Raw genomic sequence first — 23,675 nt, 5'->3', positions numbered from 1 at the left:
TGTTTACAAAGGCACCCATGGGATCATAAGAGGCGACTATCTACAACAGGTAGAGATAACGGCCCGGAGGGGACCCTTTAACATGGAAACAAATTCTACAAACAACGAAGAGGCAGGCAGGGCGAATGTTTTCGCAAAGAGGGGAAAGCTGCAGCGTTCTCCAGTTATATCGCAAGTAGGGAGTACCAGGAGTACGGTCAAGGCTGCTGAGAGCCTGGCAGGCCAACAGGAGCTAGGATCCGGGAATAGGGTGTCCACCCAAAAATCGTAAAATAAGGCTACTCAGGAGGAGCTACAATTCACGAGGTCCAACCTGATGGAGGTGCGGAAGCGAGTCAACGAGCTTTATGATATCGTGAAGGACAAGCACAATGTTCACACGAAGATCTAGCTTCTAGTGACAAGCATTAAGTCCGCCGTAAAGCAGCCGAACACGAACAGATCGCGCTGAAAAGAAAGCCGAAGCAGCTGAAAGGTGCTGAAAGATGCGGCGGAGCATACAGCAGTTGAGACACAGCAGGCACCCAAAAGTCCCCTGAACCACTCGCACGGAAAAACGAGGAAGGGATTCGCCTGGAGAGCAGGAAGGCACGAAAAGCAACGGAACGTGCAAGACTTTGCCAGCGTTCTGAAGGAACGTGTCAAGGATGGTGAGTGGCAGACCGTGGAAAACCAGCGGGAGAAGAGGAAGAAGCAGAAGGAGGATGTGGAAAGAGGAAGGAACAGAAGAAACAAGAAAAACGTCGTTCTCCTCGGGAGAGAGTTAAAGGTGATGCCCTGATCGTAGAAGCGAGCGATAAAACGTCGTACGCAGCGATCCTGAAGAAAGTGAGAGAGGACCCGGAGCTAAAAGACTTGGGTGAGAAAGTGGTGAGAACTAGGCGTACCCAGAAGGGGGAGTTGCTGTTCGAGCTGAAGAAGGATCCCACGATCAAGAGCTCGGCCTTCCGGGAGCTCATTGCCAATTCATTGGGCAGTGACGGTAACGTAAGAGCTCTAACGCAGGAAGCAGTGGTCGAGTGCAGAGACCTGGACGAGATCACGACGGAAGACGAACTGAGGGATGCACTGGTCTCACAATGCAAGCTGGGGAAGTGCAAATGACGGTTCGACTGAGGAGAGCGTACGGTGGCACACAAGTAGCAGCGATACGACTACCAGCAGAGGCTGCCAACCAAATGGTGGAGGCGGGCAAGGTAAAAGTAGGATGGTCGGTGTGCCCGTTGAGATTCGCCCCACGAGTCACCAAGCAGATGGAGCGATGCTTCAAATGCATGGCGTTTGGCCACCAGGCGCGAAACTGCAAAGGCCCGGATAGATCCGGTCTATGTAGGAAATGTGATGAAGAAGGACACGTTGCTAGGGACTGCACGAAGCAACCAAGATGCCTGCTCTGCAAACCGGAGGACGGAAACGACCATACGACGGGTGGCTTCCAATGCCCTGCATACAAGAAGGCGATGGCGGGCCGGGATTAATGGAGATCATCCAGTTGAATCTCAATCATTGCGACACCGCACAGCAACTGTTGTGGCAGTCGACAACAGAAGCAATGTGTGACGTGGCAATTATTGCTGAACCGTATCGGATCCCTCCTGACAACGGCAACTGGGTGGCGGATTCATCGGGGATTGCAGCTATCCAAGTGATGGGCAAATTCCTATTCAAGAAGTGGTAGACAGCTCAAGCGAAGGTTTCGTAATCTCCAAAATTAACGGGATCTTCGTGTGTAGCTGCTACGCACCACCAGGATGGACTTTGGAGCAGTATAACCGAATGCTGGACTCAAGCTGATCGCTGAAGAAGATCGGCCGAAAAACGGTAATCATTGGAGGCAACTTCAACGCTTGGGCAGTGGAATGGGGAAGCAGACTGACTAACCCCAGAGGTTACAGCTTGTTGGAGTCGTTGGCAAAGCTGAACGACAGGCTGTGCAATGAAGGTACCGTTAGTACATTTCGTAGAGATGGCAGGGAGTCCATAATCGATGTCACGTTGTGCAGTCCGTCGCTGGTCAGGAACATGATCTGGGGAGTTATTGAGGACTATACACATAGTGATCATCAGGCGATCCGGTATTGTGTTGGAACACGAATGCCGACGGTACGGCGAGAGATTAGGAATAGCGGGCGAAATGGAAGGCGAAGGACTTCGACAAAGATCTTTTATCGAAGCACTCGAGCGGACAGCGGCGCTACAAATCTAGATGCAGACGAGCTGACAGAAACTCTTGCGAGGGCATGCGATGCGACGATGCCAAGGAGACTGGAGCCAAGGAAAAGCCGGCGGCTAAATTACTGGTGGAACGATACTCTTGCTAGCCTTCGTGCTGCGTGTCTCAGAGCCAGAAGACACTTTCAGAGAGCAAGGTCTGAAACAGTCAGAGAGGAGCGTAAGATAATCTTCCGTGAAGCTAGATCGGCCTTCAAACGGGAGATTAAAGTCAGCCAATCCAACTGCTTCAAGGAGTTGTGCCGAGAAGCTGACGCTGATCCTTGGGGCAACGCTTATCGGGTCGTAACAGCGAGGATCAGGGGTCCAGCGACGCCAGCGGAAATGTGTCCGGACAAGCTGAAGATCATCGTTGATGGTCTCTTCCCGCAGCATGATTCTACGATGTGGCCACCTACACCGTACGTAGATGAAGACGGAGTAACCATTGCAGGTATGCAAGTCTCCAACGACGAGCTGTCATCAGTGGCGAAAGGTCTGAAGATGAAGAAAGCTCCGGGTCCGATGGAATTCCAAACGTGGCTCTAAAAACTGCGATACTGGCGTTTCCAGATTTGTTTAGGATGGTGCTGCAGAAATGCCTAGCAGATGGTAACTTTCCGGATAGGTGGAAGATCCAGAAATTAGTGCTGCTGCCGAAACCAGGAAATCGCCGGGGAATCCAGCATCGTATAGGCCCATATGCCTGCTGGATACACTGGGGAAGCTTCTGGAAAGGATTATCCTTAATCGGCTGACGCAGTTCACTGAGGGCGAGACCGGCTTATCGGAAATGCAGTTCGGATTCCGAAAAGGCAGATCGACGGTGGACGCAATCAGGACGGTCATTGAAGCGGCCAAGAAGAAGAGGCGCGGCAATCGATTCTGCGCTGTAGTAACGATTGACGTTAAAAATGCTTTTAACAGTGCCAGCTGGGAGGCTATCGCCGCAGCGCTGCACGGTATGCGGGTTCCTGACTACTTGTGTAGAATCCTTGAAAGTTACTTTCAGAACCGGATCCTGGTTCACGAAACGAATTCGGGGCAGAAGTCGATTCAGGTGTTCCGCAAGGTTCCATACTAGGCCCAACGCTGTGGAACATTATGTATAACGGAGTTCTAAAACTGAAGTTGCCCAAAGGAGTGAAGATCTTCGGATTCGCGGATGATGTCGTTCTAACGATAACCGGAGAGTCGCTGGAAGAGGTAGAAATGCTGGTGGCGGAGACGACCGACGCAGTTGAAAACTGGATGAATGGAGTCAAACTGCAGCTTGCTCACCACAAAACAGAAGTGATGCTGGTTAGCAACTGCCGCGAGATCCAGCGGATCCAGCTTACCATAGGAGGGCACAACATACCGTCCGTGCGGGCTTTGAGGCATCTAGGAGTGATGATCGACGACCGGTTGAATTTCAACACCCATGTAGACTATTCCTGCGAAAAGGCATCTAAAATGGTCAGTGCGTTTGCAAGGATCATGCCGAACGTGGGTGGTCCTAAAAGCAGCAGTAGGCGTCTTCTGGCAGCAGTAGCATCCTCGATACTGAGGTACGGAGCTCCAGCCTGGGGAGCTGCGCTCAAGACGAAACGTAACCGCAGAAAGTTGAACAGCGTGTTTCGCCTAATGGCCGTTCGAGTCGCGAGTGCGTACCGAACCATTTCCTCGGAGGCAGTTTGCGTTATCGCAGGGATGATTCCAATCTGCATAACCCTAGCAGAGGATATCGAGTGTTACCAACGGAGAGATACCAGAAATGTGAGGAAGACGGTGAGACTGGACTCTATGGTGAAGTGGCAGCAGGAGTGGGACAATGCGGATAATGGAAGGTGGACCCACCGGCTCATCCCCAATGTGTCGACGTGGGTGTATAGGGAGCATGGAGAGGTGAACTTTACCTCACACAGTTCCTTTCCGGACATGGCTGTTTCCGTCACTATCTGCATCGGTGTGGCCATGCGTCATCGCCATCCTGCCCGGCGTGTATCAACATAGAGGAGACTCCAGAACACGTGGTATTCGATTGCCCAAGGTTTGCGGAAGTACGTAGAGGAATGCCTGCCCTACGGGCGGACAACATCGCAGAGCGAATGTGTCGCGATGAGGGTACGTGGAATGCAGTAAGCAGAGTCGTGACGCAAATACTGTCAGAGCTGCAGCGTCAATGGAGAAGGGACCAGCAAATAAGCGTCGGTTTGGAGCGAAATCCAGCACAGTGAGCAGTGTTTGGTTTCGGGTCGTCGGGGCGCCAGCGAACCGGAAGTCTTCTGCCAACCGGAATCGTTGGACCGACCTCGGCACTTGAATTGCCAACCTGCTGAAGAAAGAAGAAAGAAGAAGGAAGTGCTTCGGGTATGTAGGGCACCGCCAGTGCGGACGTCATCCACCACCGGAACTGTCGGACCACCTCTGCAACCCGAAGACGAAGACGGCGCAATGCGCGAAAGCGTCCCCTGCGATAGCCGCCGGTAGTCGGGGCACCATCAGTGCGGAAGTTTCCTTCACCGGAACTGGTGGACCACCCTCGACGCCAGGAGGATTTGAGTGAGGAAGTATGTTGTACGACCGCCGAGGAGGGATCGAGACAACGTAGCAGTGGATCTCAGCAAGCCAGTCGGCGAACTAGCCTAAGCTTAGGGGCCGGAATTTTAGAAGAAGTGCATGAGCACAGCCCCCGAAGTAGTCGCAGCATCCCGTGGTCCTGGGGATCGAGGCAAGGAGGATAAGGGACCCGGTTTATCCGGGAGGCACCTTTTCAGCAGGTCGGGAGGAGCCCATCCCTGTTCGCCTTCGAGCATAGTGTGGATGCTCAAGGTGTCTGTCGCGCAGATTTTTGATGGCCTTTAACCCTTGTAAAAAAAAAAAAAACACACACACACACACACACACACACACACACACACACACACACACACACACACACCGGATGCTGAACTCACTCACGGAGAAGCTGATCGGCCGAAAACCGGTAATCATAGGAGGCGACTTCAACGCTTGGGCAGTGGAGTGGGGAAGCAGGCTGACTAACCCTAGAGGTTACAGTTTGCTGGAGTCGTTGGCAAAGCTGGACGTCAGGCTGTGCAACGAAGGTACCGTTAGTACATTTCGCAGAGATGGCAGGGAGTCCATCATCGACGTCACGTTCTGCAGTCCGTCGCTGGTGAGGAACATGAACTGGAGAGTTAGTGAGGACTATACACATAGTGATCATCAGGCGATCCGGTATTGTGTTGGAACACGAATGCCGACGGTACGGCGAGAGATTAGGAATAGCGGGCGACACACACACACACACACACACACACACACGCACACACACACACACACACACACACACACACACACACACACACACACACACACACACACACACACACACACACACACACACACACACACACACACACACACACACACACACACACACACACACACACACACACACACACACACACACACACACACACACACACACACACACACACACACACACACACACACACACACACACACACACACACACACACACACACACACAGGGGCAGCAGGGACTTTGTCCAAGGGCTTGACGACCCCTCCCCATAGCCACTGCGAGTTAGGGGCCTGTCTAGAACGTGGTGGGGTTTGACAGTGGGCTCTGTTGAACCTCTATAAAAAGCTGCATGTGTTTGCAAGCAGGCCCTATCACAGCGACCGTGCGCCGCTCAAAGCACACAAGCCCAACAGGTGTGCCAACCGGCACATCAGGATTGATGCCAGTAAGATCCTGATTATGGTATACTGGTCACGGCAAACGACATTGGACGATTCTCGGTTTTTGGATAGGATTAGGCGTATATGGGCTGACAGTCGAGCTATTCTGTTTCCTGAGTAAAAAAGAGTGACATCTTTTTAAAATGGCAAGCAGGCTAATGGTTCGTCTGCCTCCGTCCCGGTAAACAACCTGGCAGGCCTCCGGTAACGCTCAACACTTGTCACCTATACCGGTGGGTAGTAGGTTCAGATGCACCATTCCTGATTTACGCCGATCCGGCTCTGAACACGGTGTTATAAGGCACCGGAGTCAACCCTTGCATGGACCTCACTGTTACAAAGGCACCCATGGGATCACAAGAGGCGACTATCTACAACAGGAAGAGATAACGGCCCGGAGGGGGACCCTTTACATGGAAACAAATTCTACAATCAACGAAGGAGCAGGCGGTGCGAATGTTTTCGCAAAGAGTGGGAGGCTGCAGCGATCTCCAGTGATGGCGCAGGCAGCAGTAGCAAGTACCAGCAGTATGGCCAAGGCTGCTGAGAACCAGGCAGGCCAACAGGAGCTAGGATCCGGAAATAGGGTGTCCACCCCAAAATCGGAAAGTAGTGCTATTCAGGAGGATCTACAATTTGGGAGGTCCAACCTGATGGAGGTGCGGAAGAGAGTCAACGAGCTTTATGACTTCGTGAAGGACAAGCACAATGTTCACACTAAGATCAAGCTTCTAGAGACGAGCATCAAGTCCGCCGTTAAAGCTGCCGAGCACGAACTAAACGCGTTCAAAAGAAGAGCGGCAGCACCTGAAAAAGCACTGAAAGATGCAGCGGAGCATACAACAGTCGAGACACTGCAAACACCAATGAGCTCCCGAAATACTCGCACGGAGAAGCGAAGCAGGGACTCTCCAGGAGAGCAGGAAATCCCGAAGAAGCAGCGGAACGTGCAAGATAGTGCTAGCGTACTGAAGGAAGGCGTCAAGAACGGTGATTGGCAAACCGTGGAAAGTCAGCGAGAGAAGAGAAAGAAGCAGAAGGAGTACGTGGAAAAGAAGAAGGAGCAGAAGAAGAAAGAAAAACATCGCTCTTCTCGTGAGCGGGTCAAGGGTGACGCCTTGATAGTCGAAGTGAGCGACAAGACGACATACGCAGCGATCTTACGAAAGGTGAGAGAAAACCCGGGGCTCAAGGACTTGGGTGCAAAAGTGGTGAGGACTAGGCGTACGCAGAAAGGGGAATTGCTGTTCGAGCTGAAGAAGGATCCCACGGTCAAGAGCTCGGCCTTCCGGGAGCTCATTGCCAATTCCTTAGGTAGTGAAGGAAACGTAAGGGCTTTAACGCAGGAGGCCGTGGTCGAATGCAGAGACCTGGACGAGATCACCACGATAGACGAACTGAGGGATGCACTGATCTCACAATGCATGCTGGGCGAAGTTCAGATGACCATTCGGTTGAGGAAAGCGTACGGTGGTACACAAATAGCAGCGATACGACTACCGGTAGATGCCGCCAACAAAATGGTGGAGGTGGCCAAGGTGAAGGTCGGATGGTCTATGTGTCCGTTGAGACTCACCCCTCGAATCACCAAACAGATGGAGCGATGCTTCAAATGTATGGCATTTGGACACCAGGCGCGAAACTGCAGTGGCCCAGACAGATCCGGTCTTTGTAGGAAATGTGGTGGAGAAGGACACGTTGCTAGGGACTGCACGAAGCAACCAAGATGCCTGCTCTGCAAACCGGAGGATGGAAACGACCACATGACGGGTGGCTTTCAATGCCCTGCCTACAAGAAGGCGATGGCGGGCCGAGATTAATGGAGATCATCCAGTTGAATCTCAACCATTGCGACACCGCACAGCAGCTGTTGTGGCAGTCGACAACAGAAGCAATGTGCGACGTGGCAATTATTGCTGAGCCGTACCGGATTCCTTCTGACAACGGCAACTGGGTAAGTGATGGGCAGATTTCCTATCCAAGAGGTGGTAGACAGTTCAAGCGAGGGTTTCGTAATCGCCAAAATTAACGGGATCTTTGTCTGTAGCTGTTACGCACCCCCAAGGTGGACTTTGGAGCAGTATAACCGGATGCTGGACTCACTCACGGAAAAGCTGATCGGCCGAAATCCAGTGATCATCGGAGGCGATTTCAATGCTTGGGCAGTGGATTGGGGAAGCAGACTGACTAACGCCAGAGGTTACAGTTTGCTGGAGGCGCTGGCTAAGCTGGAAGTAAGATTGTGCAACGAAGGTACCGTTAGTACATTCCGCAGAGATGGCAGGGAGTCCATCATCGATGTCACGTTCTGCAGTCCGTCGATGGCGAGGAACATGAACTGGAGAGTTTGTGAAGAATATACCCATAGCGATCACCAGGCGATCCGATACAGTGTTGGAACGCGAACGCCGACGGTACGACGGGAGACAAGGTCTAGTTGGCGAAGATGGAAGACAAAGGACTTCGATAAGGATCTTTTTATCGAAGCACTTCGAGTGAACAGCGACGCTACAAACCTTGACGCAGACCAACTGACGGAAACGCTAGCGAGGGCTTGCGATGCGACGATGCCGAGGAAATTGGAGCCAACGAATAGCCGACGGCCAAGTTACTGGTGGAACGAAAATCTTGCTAACCTTCGCGCTGCCTGTCTCAGAGCTAGGAGACACGTTCAGAGGGCACGGTCTGAAATGGTCAGAGAGGAGCGAAAGATAGTTTTCCGTGAAGCTAGAGCGGCATTCAAACGGGCGATCCAAATCAGCAAGTCTAACTGCTTCAAGGAGTTGTGCCAGGAAGCTGACGCTGATCCTTGGGGTAACGCTTATCGAGTTGTGACAAAGAAGATCAGGGGTCCAGCGACGCCAGCCGAAATGTGTCCGGACAAGCTGAAGATCATCGTGGACGGTCTTTTCCCGCAGCATGGTTCTACGACGTGGCCGCGTACGCCGTACGAAGATGAAGACCGAGTAACCGCTGCAGGTATGCAAGTCACCAATGACGAGCTATTATCAGTGGCGAAAGGTTTGAAGATTTTTTCATCTCCGGGTCCGGATGGAATTCCAAATGTGGCTCTAAAATCCGCGATTTTGGCGTTCCCGGATCTGTTCAGGATGGTGCTGCAGAAGTGTTTAGTAGACGGTAATTTTCCGGACACGTGGAAGATCCAGAAACTGGTGCTGCTGCCGAAACCAGGAAAACCGCCGGGGAATCCAGCATCGTATAGGCCCATATGTCTGCTGGATACACTGGGGAAGCTTCTGGAAAGGGTTATCCTTAATAGGCTTACACAGTTCACGGAGGGTGAGACTGGCTTATCGGAAAAACAGTTCGGATTCCGCAAAGGCAGATCGACTGTGGATGCAATCAGGACAGTCATTGAAGATGCAGAGAGGGCGTCCAAGAAGAAGAGGAGCGGCAATCGGTTCTGCGCGGTAGTGACGATTGACGTCAAAAACGCGTTCAATAGTGCCAGCTGGGAGGCCATCGCCGCAGCGCTGCATGGAATGCGAATCCCCGACTTCCTGTGTAAGATCCTTAGGAGCTACTTCCTGAACCGGATTCTGGTTTACGACACGAACTCGGGGCAGAAGTCGATCAGGGTTACGGCGGGCGTTCCACAAGGGTCCATACTAGGCCCGACGTTATGGAATGTGATGTACAACGTGCTGATGCTGAAGTTGCCCAAAGGTGTAAAGATTTACGGATTCGCGGATGATGTCGTCCTAACGATAACCGGTGAGTCATTGGAGGAGGTGGAAATGCTGGTGGCGGAAGCGACCGACGCAGTAGAAACCTGGATGAATGGAGTCAAGCTGCAGCTGGCTCATCACAAAACGGAAGTGATGCTGGTCAGCAACTGCAAAGTAATCCAGCGGATGCAGAGTACCATTGGAGGGCACGACATCCCGTCGGTGCGGACTCTGAGACATCTAGGTGTGATGATTGATGACCGGTTGAACTTCAACACCCACGTGGACTATTCCTGTGAAAAGGCGGCTCAAATGATCAGTGCGTTAGCAAGGATCATGCCGAACGTCGGCGGTCCGAAAGGCAGCAGTAGGCGTCTTCTTGCGTCAGTATCATCCTCGATACTAAGGTACGGAGTTCCGGCCTGGGGAGCTGCGCTCAAGACGAAACGTAACCGGAGGAAGCTGAATAGCGTGTTTCGTCTAATGGCCATTCGAGTCGCGAGTGCGTACCGAACTATTTCGTCGGAGGCAGTTTGCGTTATCGCAGGGATGATTCCAGTCTGCATAACCCTAGCAGAGGACATCGAGTGCTACCAACGGAGGGATACCAGAAATGTGAGGAAGGCGGTGAGACTGGACTCTATGGTGAAGTGGCAGCAGGAGTGGGACAATGCGGATAATGGAAGGTGGACCCATCGGCTCATCCCCAATGTGTCGACGTGGGTGAACAGGGAGCATGGTGAGGTGAACTTTTACCTCACACAGTTCCTGTCCGGACACGGTTGTTTCCGCCAATATTTGCACCGGTGTGGCCATGCGTCATCGCCATTCTGCCCGGCGTGTATCGACGTAGAGGAGACTCCAGAGCACGTGATATTCGACTGCCCGAGGTTTGCGGAGGCACGTAGGAGAATGCCTGCCATAAGGGCGGACAACATCGCAGAGCGAATGTGTCGCGATGAAGGTACGTGGCATGCGGTAACCAGAGTCGTGACACAAATAATGTCAGAGCTGCAGCGTCGATGGAGAAGGGACCAGCAAGTAAGCGTCGGTTTGGAGCAAAATCCAGCACAGTGAGCAGTGTTGGGTCTCGAGTCGTCGGGGCGCCAGCGAACCGGAAGTCTTCTGCCAACCGGAATCGTCGGACCGACCTCGGCACTCGAACCGTCAACCTGCTGAAGAAAGAAGAAAGAAGAAGGAAGTGCTTCGGGTATGTAGGGCACCGCCAGTGCGGACGTTATCCACCACCGGAACTGTCGGACCACCTCTGCAACCCGAAGACGAAGTCGGCGCAATGCGCGAAAGCGTCCCCTGCGATAGCCGCCGGTAGTCGGGGCACCATCAGTGCGGAAGTTTCCTTCACCGGAACTGGTGGACCACCCTCGACGCCGGGGGAAGTCAGGAGGATTCGAGTGAGGAAGTTTGCGGCACAACCGCCGAGGATCGAGACGTAGCAGTAGATCTCAGCAAGGCAGTCGGCGAACTGGCCTAAGCTAGGGACGGGAGTTTTAGAAGAAGTGCATGAGCACAGCCCCCGAAGTAGTCGCAGCATCCAGTGGTCCCGGGGATCGAGGCAAGGAGGATAAGGGACCCGGTTTATCCGGGAGGCACATTTTAGCAGGTCGGGAGGAGCCCATCCCTGTTCGCCTTCGAGCATAGTGTGGATGCTCGAGGTGTCTGTCGCGCAGATTTTTGATGGCCTTTAACACTTGCAAAAAAAACACACACACACACACACACACACACACACACACACACACACACACACACACACACACATCACCTCAGTCTAATGGCCATTCGAGTCGCGAGTGCGTACCGAACTATTTCGTCGGAGGCAGTTTGCGTTATCGCAGGGATGATTCCAGTCTGCATAACCCTAGCAGAGGACATCGAGTGCTACCAACGGAGGGATACCAGAAATGTGAGGAAGGCGGTGAGACTGGACTCTATGGTGAAGTGGCAGCAGGAGTGGGACAATGCGGATAATGGAAGGTGGACCCATCGGCTCATCCCCAATGTGTCGACGTGGGTGAACAGGGAGCATGGTGAGGTGAACTTTTACCTCACACAGTTCCTGTCCGGACACGGTTGTTTCCGCCAATATTTGAACCGGTGTGGCCATGCGTCATCGCCATTCTGCCCGGCGTGTATCGACGTAGAGGAGACGCCAGAGCACGTGATATTCGACTGCCCGAGGTTTGCGGAGGCACGTAGGAGAATGCCTGCCATAAGGGCGGACAACATCGCAGAGCGAATGTGTCGCGATGAAGGTACGTGGCATGCGGTAACCAGAGTCGTGACACAAATAATGTCAGAGCTGCAGCGTCGATGGAGAAGGGACCAGCAAGTAAGCGTCGGTTTGGAGCAAAATCCAGCACAGTGAGCAGTGTTGGGTCTCGAGTCGTCGGGGCGCCAGCGAACCGGAAGTCTTCTGCCAACCGGAATCGTCGGACCGACCTCGGCACTCGAACCGTCAACCTGCTGAAGAAAGAAGAAAGAAGAAGGAAGTGCTTCGGGTATGTAGGGCACCGCCAGTGGGGACGATATCCACCACCGGAACTGTCGGACCACCTCTGCAACCCGAAGACGAAGTCGGCGCAATGCGCGAAAGCGTCCCCTGCGATAGCCGCCGGTAGTCGGGGCACCATCAGTGCGGAAGTTTCCTTCACCGGAACTGGTGGACCACCCTCGACGCCGGGGGAAGTCAGGAGGATTCGAGTGAGGAAGTTTGCGGCACAACCGCCGAGGGATCGAGACGTAGCAGTGGATCTCAGCAAGCCAGTCGGCGAACTAGCCTAAGCTTAGGGGCCGGAATTTTAGAAGAAGTGCATGAGCACAGCCCCCCCGAAGTAGTCGCAGCATCCAGTGGTCCTGGGGGATCGAGGCAAGGAGGATAAGGGACCCGGTTTATCCGGGAGGCACATTTTAGCAGGTCGAGGAGCCCATCCCTGTTCGCCTTCGAGCATAGTGTGGATGCTCGAGGTGTCTCTCGCGCAGATTTTTGATGGCCTTTAACCCTTGCAAAAAAAAAAAAAAAAAAAAAACACACACACACGCACACACACACACACACACACACACACACACACACACACACACACACACACACACACACACACACACACACACACACACACACACACACACACACACACTGCTCTGCAAACTGGAGGACGGAAACGACCATACGACGGGTGGCTTCCAATGCCCTGCATACAAGAAGGCGATGGCGGGTCGGGATTAATGGAGATCATCCAGTTGAATCTCAATCATTGCGACACCGCACAGCAACTGTTGTGGCAGTCGACAACAGAAGCAATGTGTGACGTGGCAATTATTGCTGAACCGCATGGGCGTAGCCAAGGGGGGGCAGGGGGGGGCCGTCGCCCCCCCCCCCCCCCAATTGTGGAAAGATTGCACGGGTACTGAAATGAATTCCCTTAAACATGTGCACTTTACGATCCAATCATATACAGAAATAGGTGGTTGAAATTCAAAAGATTCCCAAAACTTATTAGGGCATCCAGGATCCATAATATATGAAAGTTCAAAACAACTCGAAACATTTCGGACTCAAAAATTCTCCTTAAAATCCTTCTAGAAGCAACCCTGGAAACTTCTGAATTCTTCCGGAAAGTTATCCACAAATTCCTCTGAAAATCGTTCGAAAATCCTTCTCATGTAATTGTAATTCCTCCTTATCTAGAAACCCCCCACTAATTTTTTTTTTTTAGGAAATTCACGAGGAAATTCCTTGAAGATTTCTTTTCTTCTCTCCAAGATTTACTTCTAGATATTTCTTCGGTTATTCTCTCTTCAGGAAAAATCCGGCATTTTCTTCAGGCATGCATTCGAGAGTTCCGTCAAGAATACATACGGAATTTCTTCCCAAAATTCTACCAGAAGTTTCTTCAAAAATTTATGACGGAAATCCTCCGATTTAGCTCCATAATTTCACTTGTAAATCTATAAGAAATTCCTTCGGAAATTCTTCTAGGAACTTCTCCGGGCATTCCTCTCGGAACTCTTCCTTTAATTCCTCAGGGATTACTTCCAGGAAATTTTCCGGGAATACCTCCAAACATTCAATAGCGAAATCATCTAGCATTCAAATCTGGAATTCTTTTCGCAATTACTTCAGAATATCCTTCAAGAAATCGTCTAGAAATATCTTCATGAATTTCTCCTGGAATTCGTCCAAGTCATTTCCCCAGAAATTCTTACAGGTATTTTTTCGGGAGTTTCTTCAGAAATCTCCAGGAATTCCTTCAGGAATTTTCCCGGGAGATTTTCCGCGGAAGTGTACTAGAATTCCTTCCGGACTTCACTCGGAATTTACTCGGATATCTGCCAAGAGTTCTTCCAGAAATTTCTTCGGAACAATCCGCAGGGATTTTCTTCAGCAATTCATCTGGGAATACTTTCAGGATTTCATCTGGGAAATTCTGCATTAATTCCTCCTGGTATTTTTCTGGGAATCCCTTCAGATATTTTTTTCGGAAATTCCTTTAGGAACTTCTCTAAGAATTATTTCAAGACATCCATGTGGGAATTCCTCCGGAAGTGCTTGTGAGAGTTCCTCCGGGAGTTCTTCCAGGAGTTTTTCCAAGAAATTCTCTGGTAATACCTCCAGGAACTTAACAGGGAATTCCTGGACGATATTTGGCAGGAATTTCACGGGAAATGGGATTTCGGAAGTTCCTTCAGAAATATTTTTTCTCTTCCTCTAGGGTATTCCACCGGATGTTCCTCTGAAGGTCCACCAGTAGTTCCTTCGGGAATTCAATCAGGCTTCTTCCAGGAATTCATTTAGCATTTCTTTAGGCATTTATCTACAAATTCCTCCAGAAGTTCCTCGGGGAATTTCTCTGGGAGTTCTTACGGAAATTACTACGGGAGGTTCTTTTAAGAATTCTTCCAGGAGTTCCTCCTGGAATTCTTACGGAAGTTCCTTTGGGAGTTCATTCTATAATTTTTACGAGAGTTCCTCCAGGATTTCCTCCGGAAACTCTTCCTGTAGTTCTTCAATAAATTCCTCCAGAAGTTCCACCGGCAGTTCCTCCGAGAATTCCTCTGATAATTTCTCCGGAAATTCCTATAGAAAATCCCCCAGGAGTTCCTCCGGAAATTACTCTGGGAGTTCCTCCGGGAGTTCCTTTTCAGAGAAACACCCGGAGAAACTGCCGGTGAAACTCCCGGAGGGATTCTCGTAGAAACTGCTGGTGGATCTCCCGGAGGAACTGCCGGAGGAGCTCCCGTAAGAACTCCCGGAGGAATATCAGGAGGAACTCCTGGAAGAATTCCTAGAGGACCTCCCGGATGAGTTCCCAGAGAAACTATCGGAAGAACTTCTGGAGGAATTTCCAGCTTAATTTCTGAAGAAATCCTAAATGATTTCCTGAAAAAAAGTCTGAATAATTTCCTGGAATAGCTTCTGGTGGAACTCCCGGAGGAATTTCCGGAGAAACTCCCGGATAAATTGCTGGTGGAATTCCCGGAGGAACTCTCGAAGGAATTTTCTGGATAAATATCTGAAGAAACTCCCGGGAGAATTTTCAAAGGAACCCCGGGGAAACTAGCAGAAGCATTCTCGGAAACAAGAGAATTCATCTTATAGACAAATCTCGTCTAGCTGAAACCTTTGTTGGGGTTTGTAGCTGGACCATCATCATCATCAGAGGACCTCCCGGAGAATTCCCTGAGGAGCTCGCAGAGAAATTCTCAGAGGAGCTTCTGGTGGAAAATCTATATAAATTCCTGAAGAAGCCTAAATAAATTCCAATTCTGCCGAAATTCCCGGAAGAATTTTCAGAGGAACTGCCGATAGAGCTACCGGAAATATTTCTCGAAGGAATTCCTAGAGAAATTGGAAATGCCGGTGTAGCTCCGGGAAGAATTCCAGGAGGAATTTTCGGAGAAACTCCTGGAGGATCTCCCAGTGGAAATCTTGAAGTTTCCATTCTTTCAGGATTTCATTGCGAGAAAAATATATTAAGCTCGTTTAGTGGAATGTATTAAACCGTCTAAGACGAATTAAGTACTGTCCATTTAATTCCACCAGTTAATTTTCGTTATCTTTGCAGATACGTATTTCGACCACAACTGTGGTCGTCTTCAATCTTGTACTTGACTCGACTTCTGGAAAGTCGAGTCAAGTACAAGACACTGAAGACGACCACACAGTTGTGGTCGAAATACGTATCTGCAAAGATAACGAAAATTAACTGGTGGAATTAAATGGACAGTACTTAATTCGTCTTAGACGGTTTTTTTTCATTGCGAATTATTCTAGGAATTCCTCCGAAAATTCCATTGTTGATTCCATTTTCGGTATAATTTCTACATAAATTTCCGGTGGAATTCCTGGAGAAATTCTGTGAAATCTTTGAAATTTTCACAAGAAATTATTCGAAACAATACACGGAAAATTTTATGGAATTTACACAAGAAATTCGGAGATTTTTCGTAAAATTTTCAAGAATTTTTACTGGCAATTCTGCGGAATTTCCACGGAATATTCTTATTCTTAAAAATTATGGGAAACAGCACGAAATAATTTGAATTATTGCAGAGAATTCTGCAGAACTTATAAAGAAGTTCGTGAAGATTTTCTTGGAGTAAATAATGGTGGAATATTCGGATCAATTCCCGGCAAAATTTATGGTGGAATTCCTGAAGACACTGCCGAATAAGTTGCTGGAGGCATTCCTAAAGAATCCCTGATAGAATTTCGGATAGAATGCCAGGAGCAATTGTCGAAGGAATTCCTGGAGAAAGCTTGCATATTGATTTTTCTGCCTATTTTATAATAAATATTATTTCAGAGAGGATTTGTTTAGAAATTCAGATGTATGGTTCTAGTTTTCTTAAACTTATGGAAGAATGCATAAAACAAGACTTATGGAAGAATGCAGGATTTTTATAATAATTGTTATAGCCGATTTTATATTCTTTCTGAATACTAAGTTCGTTAATATTTTTCTCACTTTTTTAAAAAAATATCTGATGAGCAATAAATCACGCATTTTTAAATCCATTATTGTTTTAATCATTACTGTTTCGATTTGGTTTGGATTTGGTTTCATGTGTTAATATTCATGTGTTTTTAAAACTACGATTTAGAAAAAAGTTGCCCCCCCCCCTTCTCGAAATCCTGGCTACGCCCATGCTGAACCGTATCGGATCCCTCCTGACAACGGCAACTGGGTGGCGGATTCATCGGGGATTGCAGCTATCCAAGTGATGGGCAAATTCCCTATTCAAGAAGTGGTAGACAGCTCAAGCGAAGGTTTCGTTATCTCCAAAATCAACGGGATCTTCGTGTGTAGCTGCTACGCACCTCCAAGATGGACTTTGGAGCAGTATAACCGGATGCTGAACTCACTCACGGAGAAGCTGATCGGCCGAAAACCGGTAATCATAGGAGGCGACTTCAACGCTTGGGCAGTGGAGTGGGGAAGCAGGCTGACTAACCCCAGAGGTTACAGTTTGCTGGAGTCGTTGGCAAAGCTGGACGTCAGGCTGTGCAACGAAGGTACCGTTAGTACATTTCGCAGAGATGGCAGGGAGTCCATCATCGACGTCACGTTCTGCAGTCCGTCGCTGGTGAGGAACATGAACTGGAGAGTTAGTGAGGACTATACACATAGTGATCATCAGGCGATCCGGTATTGTGTTGGAACACGAATGCCGACGGTACGGCGAGAGATTAGGAATAGCGGGCGAAAATGGAAGGCGAAGGACTTCGACAAAGATCTTTTTATCGAAGCACTCCGAGCGGACAGCGGCGCTATAAATCTCGATGCAGACGAGCTGACAGAAACTCTTGCGAGGGCATGCGATGCGACGATGCCAAGGAGACTGGAGCCAAGGAAAAGCCGGCGGCTAAATTACTGGTGGAACGATACTCTTGCTAGCCTTCGTGCTGCGTGTCTCAGAGCCAGAAGACACTTTCAGAGAGCAAGGTCTGAAACAGTCAGAGAGGAGCGTAAGATAATCTTCCGTGAAGCTAGATCGGCCTTCAAACGGGAGATTAAAGTCAGCCAATCCAACTGCTTCAAGGAGTTGTGCCGAGAAGCTGACGCTGATCCTTGGGGCAACGCTTATCGGGTCGTAACAGCGAGGATCAGGGGTCCAGCGACGCCAGCGGAAATGTGTCCGGACAAGCTGAAGATCATCGTTGATGGTCTCTTCCCGCAGCATGATTCTACGATGTGGCCACCTACACCGTACGTAGATGAAGACGGAGTAACCATTGCAGGTATGCAAGTCTCCAACGACGAGCTGTCATCAGTGGCGAAAGGTCTGAAGATGAAGAAAGCTCCGGGTCCGGATGGAATTCCAAACGTGGCTCTAAAAACTGCGATACTGGCGTTTCCAGATTTGTTTAGGATGGTGCTGCAGAAATGCCTAGCAGATGGTAACTTTCCGGATAGGTGGAAGATCCAGAAACTAGTGCTGCTGCCGAAACCAGAGAAACCGCCGGGGAATCCAGCATCGTATAGGCCCATATGCCTGCTGGATACACTGGGGAAGCTTCTGGAAAGGATTATCCTTAATCGGCTGACGCAGTTCACTGAGGGCGAGACCGGCTTATCGGAAATGCAGTTCGGATTCCGAAAAGGCAGATCGACGGTGGACGCAATCAGGACGGTCATTGAAGTTTCAGAGAAAGCGGCCAAGAAGAAGAGGCGCGGCAATCGATTCTGCGCTGTAGTAACGATTGACGTCCAAAACGCTTTTAACAGTGCCAGCTGGGAGGCTATCGCCGCAGCGCTGCACGGTATGCGGGTTCCTGACTACTTGTGTAGAATCATTGAAAGTTACTTCCAGAACCGGATCCTGGTTTACGAAACGAATTCGGGGCAGAGGTCGATTAGGGTTACCGCAGGTGTTTCGCAAGGTTCCATTCTAGGCCCGACGCTGTGGAACATTATGTATAACGGAGTTCTAAAACTGAAGTTGCCCAAAGGCGTGAAGATTTTCGGATTCGCGGATGATGTCGTTCTAACGATAACCGGAGAGTCGCTGGAAGAGGTAGAAATGCTGGTGGCGGAGACGACCGACGCAGTTGAAAACTGGATGAATGGAGTCAAACTGCAGCTTGCTCACCACAAAACAGAAGTGATGCTGGTTAGCAACTGCCGCGAGATCCAGCGTATCCAGCTTGCCATAGGAGGGCACAACATACCGTCCGTGCGGGCTTTGAGGCATCTAGGAGTGATGATCGACGACCGGTTGAATTTCAACACCCATGTAGACTATTCCTGCGAAAAGGCATCTAAAATGGTCAGTGCGTTTGCAAGGATCATGCCGAACGTGGGTGGTCCTAAAAGCAGCAGTAGACGTCTTCTGGTAGCAGTAACATCCTCAATACTGAGGTACGGAGCTCCAGCCTGGGGAGCTGCGCTCAAGACGAAACGTAACCGCAGAAAGTTGAACAGCGTGTTTCGCCTAATGGCCGTTCGAGTCGCGAGTGCGTACCGAACCATTTCCTCGGAGGCAGTTTGCTTTATTGCAGGGATGATTCCAATCTGCATAACCCTAGCAGAGGATATCGAGTGTTACCAACGGAGAGATACCAGAAATGTGAGGAAGACGGTGAGACTGGACTCTATGGTGAAGTGGCAGCAGGAGTGGGACAATGCGGATAATGGAAGGTGGACCCACCGGCTCATCCCCAATGTGTCGACGTGGGTGTATAGGGAGCATGGAGAGGTGAACTTTTACCTCACACAGTTCCTTTCCGGACATGGCTGTTTCCGTCACTATCTGCATCGGTGTGGCCATGCGTCATCGCCATCCTGCCCGGCGTGTATCAACATAGAGGAGACTCCAGAACACGTGGTATTCGATTGCCCAAGGTTTGCGGAAGTACGTAGAGGAATGCCTGCCCTACGGGCGGACAACATCGCAAAGCGAATGTGTCGCGACGAGGGTACGTGGAATGCAGTAAGCAGAGTCGTGACGCAAATACTGTCAGAGCTACAGCGTCAATGGAGAAGGGACCAGCAAATAAGCGTCGGTTTGGAGCGAAATCCAGCACAGTGAGCAGTGTTTGGTTTCGGGTCGTCGGGGCGCCAGCGAACCGGAAGTCTTCTGCCAACCGGACGTTATCCACCACCGGAACTGTCGGACCACTTCTGCAACCCGAAGACGAAGACGGCGCAATGCGCGAAAGCGTCCCCTGCGATAGCCGCCGGTAGTCGGGGCACCATCAGTGCGGAAGTTTCCTTCACCGGAATTGGTGGACCACCCTCGACGCCGGGGGAAGTCAGGAGGATTCGAGTGAGGAAGTTTGCGGTACGACCGCCGAGGGATCGAGACAACGTAGCAGTGGATCTCAGCAAGCCAGTCGGCGAACTAGCCTAAGCTAGGGGCCGGAATTTTAGAAGAAGTGCATGAGCACAGCCCCCCCCGAAGTAGTCGCAGCATCCCGTGGTCCCGGGGGGATCGAGGCAAGGAGGATAAGGGACCCTGTTTTATTCGGAAGGCACGCAGGTTTTATTAGCAGGTCGAGAGGAGACCAGCCCTATTCGCCTTCGAGCATAGTGTGGATGCTCAAGGTGTCTGTCGCGCAGATTTTTGATGGCCTTTAACCCTTGTAAAAAAAAAAAAAAAACACACACACACACACACACACACACACACACACACACACACACCGGGACCATTGTCCCTAACCCCTAATCCCAAGGCGTCAAGCGACCCGTGCCGAGGGGATGCATGGCCAGGGGGGTGAAATAATAAGCTAGGCCTTTAACGGAGCCTGTGGGGTACCTGGGCACCCTCCACAGTAATTGTCCCTTACCGCGTCATGCTGGGCTCTGGCGTGGTGGACCTCTTTTCCCGAGCAACTCGTGGGACCAAAATGGAAAACCAAGGCAATTCTTCAACTAGTGGTAGTAGTGTAGGCGACAACCCCTTCGCAAGAGGTGGGTTGTTCAGGTCTCCGCCTAGGAGGCCAGAGGCAATAGTCGGCAGCTCAGTGCGCAGCGCCAGCGTGGGTCACTTAACCTTCCTCTCGGCTAAACCTTTAAACCTTAACCTTTGCGTCATCGAAGCATAATATCAGTAAGGACCTCAAGAGGAGCTTGCAGAAACTTCGAAAGTCGATGTTGGACGCCAAGCTGGAAACGGCGGTCGGGACGGCCAAGTGCGAACCCGTGAAATCCATGGAGTCAAGGTCTACCCAGACTGAGGCCCAAGAATTCGCGGATTTGGGCAAGGTCGAATCGACCGAGGACGTGCCAGCGAAGACGGTGGTGCCAAAGTCTACCCAGACCGAGGCTCAAGTATTCGCGGGCACGTCAGGGGTGGCTGCTCCAACGGAGCAGACACAAAAACGGGGGAGACAGTCTCCAGGGATGAGCTCCTGGGGCCGCCCCAAAACGCGGAGGGTTACTACCCCGAACAAGGGTAGTGGGGCTGGGAAGCCGAACCCCGGCCAGATACCTCCAACACCGGAGGAGGAAGGACCTGGAAAGGTCCGTCCACCCAGGAAAGACGGTGGTAAGGGGTTACGGCAGGCTGAGAGCTCTCAGCCGCCCCAGACCAGGGAAATAGAGGGGGATGACGCCTCCTGGACCCTGGTCAAGAATAAGAGGAAACCGAAGACGTCAAGGGCCGAAAAGAAGGCCCAGGCGAATGAGGGTAGCAGAAAGTCTAGGGTAGGCGCCAATCGCTCCAGGGGCGATGCCCTAGTCATCAAAACGGACGAGGCTAAGTACTCGGACGTCTTGAAGGCGATGAGGAGTGACGTCAAGCTCGGTGAACTCGGCGCCGACGTACGTCGAATAAGACGTACCCGGACGGGCGAGATGATCCTCGAGCTAAAGCGGGGCGTCTCGCAAAGGGGCGCCGCCTACAAGAAGTTGGCGGAGGAAGTCCTAGGCGAGACGGTCAAGGTGAGGGCACTCACGACGGAGGTGAATCTAAGGGTTAAAGACCTGGACGAGATCACCGAAGTCGAAGAGCTCGTCACGGCACTGCGGCGACAGTGTGAAGTGGAGGCGTCCACCGCAGCCGTTCGGCTACGGAAAGGTCCAGCAGGGACACAGGTAGCATTGGTTCGGCTACCTGCAGCTGAGGCTTCCAAGGTAGTCAAGTTAGGGAGCGTCAAGGTGGTGGTCGGTATGCCCTGTGGGCATATACGAGCAACCAGAAGTTTGCTTCAAGTGCCTGGAACCGAGGCACAAGCAATGGGACTGCAAAGGCCCTGACAGAAGCAAGCTCTGTCGACGCTGCGGATTGGAGGGACATAAGGCACAATGCTGCACGAACCCTCCCAACTGTTTGATCTGTTCCAGCAAAGCTGCGAACAGCAAGCACCCCATGGGGGTTCGAAGTGCCCGGCGTTTAAGCGTGCTGCAAAATCACAGTGCAGGTAACGCAGCTAAACCTGAACCACTGTGATGCAGCCCAGCAACTGCTGTGTCAGACAGTTGCTGAATGGGGGACGGATATCGCCATCATAGCAGATCCTTACAACGGGGAAATACCCAGTTCAAGAGTTGGTGTCTTCGACACACGAGGGCTTCGTCATTGCCAAAATCAACGGGGTCTTCTTCTGCAGCTGCTATGCGCCTCCTCGATGGTCGATCGAGCAGTTCGGTCGAATGCTAGATTGTTTGACGGCTAACTTGATGGGGCGTAGGCCGGTGGTGATAGCGGGGGACTTCAACGCTTAGGCCGTGGAATGGGGAAGCCGATCCACGAATCAACGGGGGCAGATCCTGCTGGAATCACTGGCCATGTTGGATGTGGACTTGGCTAATGTCGGTACCAAAAGTACCTACAGCTGGAACGGGGCCGAGTCAATTATCGACGTTACGTTCTGGAGCCCTGGCCAAACGAGTAGTTCGAACTGGAGGGTAGATGATGGCTACACTCACAGCGACCACCTGGCGGTTCGCTACAGTATCGACTATACGACCAGCATTCAGCGGACGGAAGAAGGGGCGAGGCCTAGTCCTCGTATGTGGAAGACATCATACTTCGACGACGAGGTGTTTAAGGAAGCGCTCCGCCGCGAGCACAATACTCTCGGTCTGAGTGGCGAGCAGCTGGTAACAGTACTCTCGCGTGCATGCGATGCCACCATGCCTAGGAAAGTCCACCCTAGGAATGGGAGATCACCGGCTTACTGGTGGACTCAAGCAATTGCGAACCTGCGCCGCGCCTGCCTACGGGCAAGGAGGCGGATGCAGCGAGCACGCACAGAAGAGGAGCGTGTTGAACAACGGGTGGCGTTCGTGGCTGCTAGAGCCGCTCTGAAGACTGAGATTAGATCAAGCAAGAAAGCCTGCTTCGAGGGCCTGTGTCAAAGTGCCAACGCGAATCCATGGGGTGATGCCTATAGGGTCATAATGGCCAAGATACGTGGGGCGATGGCCCCTACAGAGCGGTCTCCAGAGATGCTGGAGAGGATCATCGCGGGGCTCTTCCCACGTCACGACCCAAGCCCCTGGCCTCCCTTCGTGGAGCTGCCAGGAGCCAGGGTCGCCGACGAGGGAAGAGTAACTGTGGCGGAACTTGCGGGGATTGCACAGTCCCTTAGTGTAGGTAAGGCGCCAGGACCGGATGGTATTCCGAACCTGGCCATTAAAGCGGCCATTGCCGAGGCTCCCGAGATGTTCAGATCTGCCATGCAGAGATGCCTGGACGAGGAGTCTTCCTGAAGCATGGAAAAGGCAGAGCTTGGTCCTATTGCCAAAGGCGGGAAAACCACCGGGGGATCCGTCGGCATATAGACCAATATGCCTGCTTGATATGGCGGGGAAGGTGCTCGAGAAGATCATCCTCAACAGGTTGTTGATACGCACGGAGGGTGCGGATGGTCTATCGAGTAACCAGTTTGGCTTCCGAAAGGGTAAGTCGACCGTAGACGCTATCTTGTCGGTTACCAAATCCGCGGAGATAGCTATCCAGCGTAAGAGGAGGGGAGTTCGCTATTGTGCAGTAGTGACTCTCGTCGTGAGGAATGCTTTCAATAGTGCCAGTTGGGCAGCTATTGCAGAT

Source organism: Armigeres subalbatus, unplaced genomic scaffold (genome assembly GCF_024139115.2).
Source record: "Armigeres subalbatus isolate Guangzhou_Male unplaced genomic scaffold, GZ_Asu_2 Contig1208, whole genome shotgun sequence".
Classification (NCBI taxonomy): Eukaryota; Metazoa; Arthropoda; class Insecta; order Diptera; family Culicidae; genus Armigeres; species Armigeres subalbatus.
Note: the sequence above shows the minus strand (reverse complement) of the source record.